Source organism: Sinocyclocheilus grahami, unplaced genomic scaffold (assembly GCF_001515645.1).
Source record: "Sinocyclocheilus grahami isolate Dianchi unplaced genomic scaffold, SAMN03320097.WGS_v1.1 scaffold761.1, whole genome shotgun sequence".
NCBI classification, from domain to species: Eukaryota; Metazoa; Chordata; class Actinopteri; order Cypriniformes; family Cyprinidae; genus Sinocyclocheilus; species Sinocyclocheilus grahami.
The window spans coordinates 222,906-231,277 of record NW_015505940.1 but is presented as its reverse complement, the minus strand read 5'-3'; positions in this window follow the sequence as shown (position 1 = coordinate 231,277).

The window sequence follows — 8,372 nt, the reverse complement described above, 5'->3', positions numbered from 1 at the left end:
ACACACACACACACACGCGCATGCGCTGTTGTGTCTGTGTGTGAGAAAATAAAGCAGCTGAAGCAGAACTGATACACACACACACACACACACACACACACACACACACACACACAGAGCAGGGTAACACTTTACTTGAAGGGGTGTGCATAAGACTGACATGACACCTTCATAATCATGACATGACACATGTCATGAATATGAAGGAGGTTTTATGCATGTTTATGACAACTGTCATTAAGTGTCATTCGCTCAGTTATGTCATTTTTAATGCAAATATAACATTATTTGACCTAACCCTACCCCTACCCTTACCCCTAACCATAGCCCATAACAAAGACATCTCAAACAATGTCATATTTGCATTAAAAATTACATAACTGAGTGAATGACACTTAATGACAGTTGTCATAAACATGCATAAAAAACCTTCATATTCATGACATGTGTCATGTCATGATTATGAAGGTGTCATGTCAGTCTTATGCACACCCCTTCAAGTAAAGTGTAACCGAAGCATGTAACAAAATTACTAAAACTGCAATTAAACTGAAAATGAAAATAAAAGTTGATAAAATGTATTAACAAATACTATAGTTGATATATAATATTAAAAACAGCATCAGTGGTAAAAAAAATAAGACAATCACCGACATTTAGAGCTGAAATATAACATTAAACAGACACTATAACACATCTATAGAAGACTATAAACATTTTACATTTTCATTCCTGGTAAATTAATTTAAGAAACACGAGATCTGGTAACAACGTTTTAGGAAAATTATTTGGGTTAAACATGCAGGTTGTATGCCTCTGACGTGTTAATGCAGTACAGTTAGAAACACACTCATATCATAAACCTACAGACAAACTGACCATAATGAGTACAGAATAATACAAATCCTAAAATAAATCCGTATGCATTTTCTAAATAAGGACGTCCTGAAATATCCCTAAAGTTTCAGCTTTACACAGTATATAAAGCACAGTGCAATGAATTCAGTTTTCTTCCTAACGGTGTCATTACATGTGTCTTTCTGAGATCTCACACACTGCAGCCACTGTCACTGTACTGTGTGTGTGTGTGTGTGTGTGTGTGTGAACCTCAGTGACATTTCTGAAAGTTTAATAGCTTGTGTGCGTGTGTGTGTGTGTGTGTGTGTGTGTGTGTGTGCTGTGAGGGGATTTGACTCAGATTTGAACAGTAACAAAAGCATTTTAAATCCAGACTGCTTTGAGATCAGTGACCTGGTGAATCTGCCCAGAGTGTGTGTGCTACACACACACACACACAAACACACACACACACACACACACACGCGCATGCGCTGTTGTGTCTGTGTGTGAGAAAATAAAGCAGCTGAAGCAGAACTGATACACACACACACACACACACACACACACACACACACACACACAGAGCAGAGCGAGAGATAAATGAAGGAGCTCATGCATTGTGGGATTGCAGCTCTTCTGCTGTCTGTGAGCTGGAGTCCGGTTCACTGTGGTTTTGTTCAGGGTTTATTGATTCTGGGAGGTCAAATTGTATTTTATTTTTTTTTAAATTTAACCATATTTTCTGTAATTTAAGTTATGTTTTTATCATATCAAACATGTTGCAACTTATATTCCAAAGCAACTTTATTTTTACTATATTTTCTGTAGTATAAGTTGGGTTTTTATCATCTGAAACATGCTGTGACTTATATTTCAAAGTGATCATTATTTTTTACCATATAGCAACAAGAATTAAAATAGATGTTTATAGTGTTTATAATGTTTGTAAATGTTAAATGTGGTATTTTACATGATTTCTGAAGGTAATAATGAAATGTGGCTACACCTATGCAAATATGTTTTTGGTTTGTTTGTTTGTTTTTTCTCTCAACAATGTAATTCTGACCTGGTGTGACTTATAGTCAAGTGAGACTAATGTGACAGAAAATATAGTAAATACTGACATTAAAAAGTTCAAACAGTTATAAAATCACAGAATTGCACTTTTTTTTTAAAAAATTTGCTATTTTCTATATATAAATTAATAGTTTTTGTCAAATTTGCTGATTGTTAATTTCTAACTTAACCCTGTTATTTCATGTTGTTTTCTGGTCATTTTGATCCAGAGAAGATTTTCTTTTTCCCAAAAATGTTAATGTTATCAAATTGGACTAAAACGTACTGATTTGCTCACACAGTGTATAATAATAACATCTCAAAAATTTGATAAGCTTGGTAAGTTTTGAGGATATCTTTTCCCCACGTGTGGTGTTCCTGGTCAAAAATGATCAGATTACAAAAAATGTGTATAAATCTCTCATTATGTGATATTATCAACAAATCTTAAATTAAATTTTTTTTATCAACTTGTTTTCTTTCAATTGGCACAGGTTTAATTTAGTTTTTCTTTTCAGAACTGTTTGATCGTAGGCCTCATTGATCTGAGCTCATGCTCCTCAGTTTTCCAGTCATTATTGCCAAAATGATCCACAAATAGTGCTTTGTTTCACTTAAAAACTGAGGTTTAAGCTCAGCTCAATGAGGCCTAAGATCAATAAGTTTCAAAAAGAAACACAAACCTGTGCCAACTGAAAGAAAACAAGTTGATGAAAAGATTGAATTCAATATGTGGTGATAATGAGAGATTTACAAGCAATTTTTCAAAGGCCGGTCATTTTTGAACGCCAAACTAGGTAATGGATTTTCACAAGGGTTAGCTGGTTTTGTTTTGCTGTGATAATTTATATGTACAGTTTCTGTCATGCCACACAAATTGAAGCTGAGTTGTTTTATGGCCGATCGATGTGCTGAAAGTTGAACGGGTTCATCACATGACAGAGGACGGGTTATGATCATGATTCTCATGATTGGTTATTGATCACTTCAACTGTGCACATTAATGTGGAAAAGTGTCTGTAATGAAGGATAAAGCATCTATAGATCGTTTATAGCAATAGCTGCCAACATAGACTATATTTTATAAAACGGATAGTTCCGGTGCTTGATTCTGATTGGCTGAGCCGCGTTCAAAGCTGTTGTGAATTACTCTACAAACACACACCTTTGTTTACTTCTGTGTGAACCACAACGGATTCTGAGGAGCTACATTGTTTAGCTGAAGAATAATGTTTTTATTAATATCATTACACTTTATTTGCTCACTTTATTTACTCCGTGTGTATGGAATAACCATTTTATAAAAGCAGTAACCCCCGTGAAGCCGTGGTTTACAGTGAATTAATAACAGCTCTGCGTCGTACCTAACAACGCCCCTTAGCTGCAATAAATTCACTGCACGGTTTCTTGGGGCTTATTGCTTTATAAAGGCATCATGTGTCTCATCACATGTATTATTCGTGTATAATGCCATCCCAGAATGCATTGCAACAAGCTCAGTGAAAAATGTCTGAAATAACAAAAAAAATAAAATAAAGATAATTTCACTATTTCTATTATATTAACCCTGTAAAGCCTGGACAGCATCGGTGGTAACACAAATGTATAAATGATCCAATCTTTGCTGTAAAACCTGTTGCTTCTTTCTGTCGCCTGATTGATAGTTTATCAAAAAGCTCTTTTAGTGAAATTGTACAAACGTCCAGCTTCAGCTGCTGCTTCACGTGTCTTTTTGCTGTCAAATCTTGATTTTAATCAAGTAAACGTCAGAATAACGTCAGTAATATCTCCAGATGAACACTTACTGCACTGAAGCAGCTCAGCTTTACTTGATTCTCCATCATCCATTTTTTAGAAAAATCAGTGCGTCTCAAATCTGATCTTTTGAGGAGCGTTTGTTTCCAGAAGCTTTACTTTCACTGTTCCTCAGCGTTAAACAGTTAAATAACGTGTCAAAATATAGAATTTTATGTGAGTATCTGCTGTGCTGTTCTAATGATCTCATTGATTTACATTACAAGCATCGGAATTTCATCATATAAATATGAACATCTGCATGAAATTGCATATTTTTGGCCTCTAAATAAAATGAGCTGTTTTTTCCTCCATATTCTCACTATATCAGACCATATGAGCAATAAAAGCCTGATGCATAATACAAAACAAAGCATGCATGCAGACATTTATTAAACTATTTTGTCTAAAGGCAGGGCTTGAATTTCGGCAAGGGATTGCTCATAATTCTACTGATTCCCGCAGTTTCTGCGTTTGTAACGCGTGAAATTCCCGCAAATATTTCAACGTGAAAGACGCTCGCGACAGATGAAGGAATGTATCATTTGCACGTGCTTTTGAGTCTTACAATTTTAAACATTCAAGTACTCAATTCAGTACTTGCACGCTCTGTGACTGTGAGACCCTTTCTGTGAGCCGCCTCAAACCCAAAGCGCGTGCACATAGAGACGCATCTGAGAGCGCGCGCCTTATTGCGCGTAAACGGCCAAACAAAAATATGTCAAAGTGCCCGTCTTGATGAGTATTCATGTAAACAGTCAATTTATACTAAACACTGACGGTATGCAGGCTATTAAGTTAATGTAAACAGTTGAGAAACAAAACTTATGTGTAACAGTAGGATCCGTGCATGAGGTCTTAAAGAGACAGCAACCTAAATAAACCTGCTGCTGTCTGTCATTAATGTTTATTTATACATTGAAGACTAACCAGTCTTATTTTAAAGTTAAGCTGATTATTCTGTTTCTGTGGTATTTCTGTACCTGCATATTACTGTTAGACCTACCGGAAAAACTTAAAGCACAGTTAATTTTAGTTGTATCTTGTTATTGTATTTGTTTGTGCCATTGCTTGTCATTAATCTATTCTTATTTTATTACTGACTGTTTACTTGTCTTTTTTAGTTCAATTCAAAGTTTGAAAGTTTTTTTTTAAAGTAGGCCTATCTTCCTCACAATATAAATATGAATCAACAACATTATAAATTGTAAAACACAAATACACTGGGTGACGAAACATTTAGGTTGGATGATTGTAGTTTAAAAATATGTCTAAAAATACATTTCTAAAAAAAACGAAATTGAAGGCCCTGAAAGGTTCAATAAGAAAAAAAAACTGACTATTATTTCATTTATTATTATTATTGACTACTACGCCAGGCTTTACAGGGTTAATGCATTGTTAGTTTAGTGACATGCTAATGCCAAACGTCCCTGACATCAGTTGTGTTTCACATGAGAACCTCTCATATGAAGGATGTTCCCTCAGTTGTACAGTAGAGTAAACAGAGCGTTTCATTCGATCTGACTCACACAGACACAATGGCGCAGAGTGTGTGTGTGTGTGTGTCTCTGGTAAGCAGGCGACTGACTGCGGCTCGGCCTTTTAGAGAGGCCCGTCTGTGTGCGATAATTGAGGTGATGTTATTTAAAAAGCACTCAGGAGCAGAGAGAGACAGCGGCGTAGAGGAGATGATCAGAAGAGACGGATGGAGACGTGTGCATTACCAAACAAACGCCCGACGAATGAACGCTGAGATCCGGACGAGAATTATCACATGATTCCCGTGTGTTTTCATGTCAGCGTCCACCTCGTCTCAGCGTTTAGAGAGATTTCTGGATCGTTCTGCTGGACTCTGAAGCTAAGAAACGTTTCATCTAATCACTACATTTCACTCCTTCACAAGCCAAATGAATCTTATGAGAAGATCCAGAATTCTGCCAAAGAAAATCTCCTTCGCAGCAGACAGAGCAACTTTCCAACCATTTGATTGCAGAATATTTTCCATATTCTGATGAAAATGAGAGTATTTTATCATCCAGGAGGTGAAAGTCTGATCACTTAGTAAAGTAACAACACATTTAATCTCATTGATGAAAGTTACTAACAGTAAAAAGTTTGGAGACGGTAAGATTTTTGGAAAGAAGTCTCTTCTGCTCACCAAGGTTGCGTTTATGTGATCAAAAATACAGTAAAAAGTCTGAAATATTATTACTATTAAAAATAGCTGTTTTCTATGTGAACATCTGTTAAAATGCAATTTATTGCTGTGAATTTTCAGCATCATTGCTCCAGTCTTCAGTGTCACATGATCTTCAGAAATCATAATAATATGCTGATTTGCTGCTCAAGTGTTGTGCTGCCTAATATTTTTGTGGAAACTGTGACATTTTATTTTTCAGGATTCACAGATGAACAGAAAGTTCAAAAGAACAGCATTTATTTGAAATAGAAATCTTTTCCAACATTATAAACGCCTTCACTGTCACTTTTGACCAACTTAATCCTTTTTGAGCAGTAATGTAAATAGTGAGAATATAAGTTATGCTTCCCATAACATTTACTACCTGCTACAGTGTATTTTAATGCAAAATCGTATGTGGATTGTTACCATGGTAACAGATGAACGTGTCTCAATCCAGTAAGTGCTGGTGCCATCGTCACTGAGGGCCGTTCTCAGTTAAAGGTGACTGACATCACAACCGGCAATGACACAAGCTGACGGTTACCCAGAATGCAACTGGAGGAAGGTTCATAATTAGTCTGAGTCTCAGACAGACGCCCACAGGAGCCTATAGAAAACAACAAGATCCAATCTGACTGACTGATTTCACAGGAAATAAAGTTGTTTCTCAAAGTTGTAGACATTTACTACTCACTACACAGAAAACACAGCATGAGTTCACTATAAAGGGATGGAGAGAGACTATAAAAATAAAGAATATTTTTACTTTCCTTGAGAAAAAAGCACACTTCGGCATACTTTTAAAAATATTACTTAGAGTATTACAGAAATAATACTTGAAAATATATACTTTAGTGAGAACTGAATGCAATGTTTTTGAATACTTAATTGCACACTAATTGCATTTAAATGAAAATGTATTATAGTTTAAATTTATATTTAATGCAGATTTAGAGTAGGACTTCAGTACATATTACAAGTTATTTCATAATAACTTTTATTGTTTATAAATGATCAAACAACAATTGATGGAAAACTGAAATATACTTTAATGTAATTTATATTGAAATGTATTAGTCGTGTATTTAAATATGTTTGTGCACACATTTATGATGAAGTTGCAATTTAATACATTTGAAATATAATAACTTTAAATGTAATAATGAATAACACTACAGTTTAAATTACGACCAAGTACTTCTGTAATCATGAAAAAGATTAAATCATAATGATTTAAAATTAGAAGCCTTACATTTTCCGTTATCTTAACTACCATACCTTTAAAATCATCATAACATATATTTATTAAAAACCAAAATAAGGGGATTTTTTTAACTTTATGATTTTTACCTTTATTTCGGCTTCATTTTAATTACCAAAATATCAGTTTTACTTTTCTTAAAAGAACAAAAGATTCTTAAAACATAATGATTTACAATGTACTTTAAAGAAAACCTTTTAATTTTTAAAGGTGTACTTCGGAAGAAATAGTGTCTCTCTGTAGGTACACATGGCTTTTCATTTAATTATTAATATATTATATTATATGCAAGTACAGTTTGGAGATTTGAAAGAAACTACAAGTGCATATTCAATACAACGAAGCACACTTCTTTTTCACATGATGTCTCAAAGTTGCCTTACAAGAGTAAAACAAAAGGCATAAATGAAACAATGCATGCACAAACTAATATATTTCATTATATTGCTGTATATTTATCAGATTTGAGCAGCTAAGAGTAAAGTTGGCAGCACGCAGGTCACATGTGCATCCGGGGTTTGATGGATGGGAATGCTAACGGCTAACTCTCTGCAGGTGCACCTGTAAACACAGGGTTACGTTTAGATTACGGCTGAGAGAATGCAGTCGTAGCTTTAGCTTCAGGCCGAGCCGCCGCTGTCCCACGCAGGCTTTAATAACACACACTCATTTCCCTTCAGCTCTAAAACCTGACGCTTAATGTCACTGCTCTGAATTACAGAAATGTGCTGCAATTAAAAGCAAATCCGTGAATCACCAGTGCTTCGTTACTGCATGACCTCAGACAGGTTCATGTCTCAAACGCACCGGACTGGAGCCATTGACACACACACACACACACACACACACACACTCACTTACACACACGCACACACACACACACGCACACACTCTCTCTCACAAACACACACACACACACACACACACACACACACACACACACACACACACACACACATGCACAGACACACACACACACACACACACACACACACTCAGAATGAATCAGAATCAGAATCTCTCTCTCTCATACACAGTCTCACACACAAACGCACACGCACAGACACAGACACAGACACACGGACACAGACACACACACACATGCACAGACAGACATGCACACAGACCCGCACGCACACACACACACACGGCACAGACAGACACACACACGCACAGACAGACACAGACACACACAGACACACACTCTCTCTCTCACACACACCCACACACACCCAA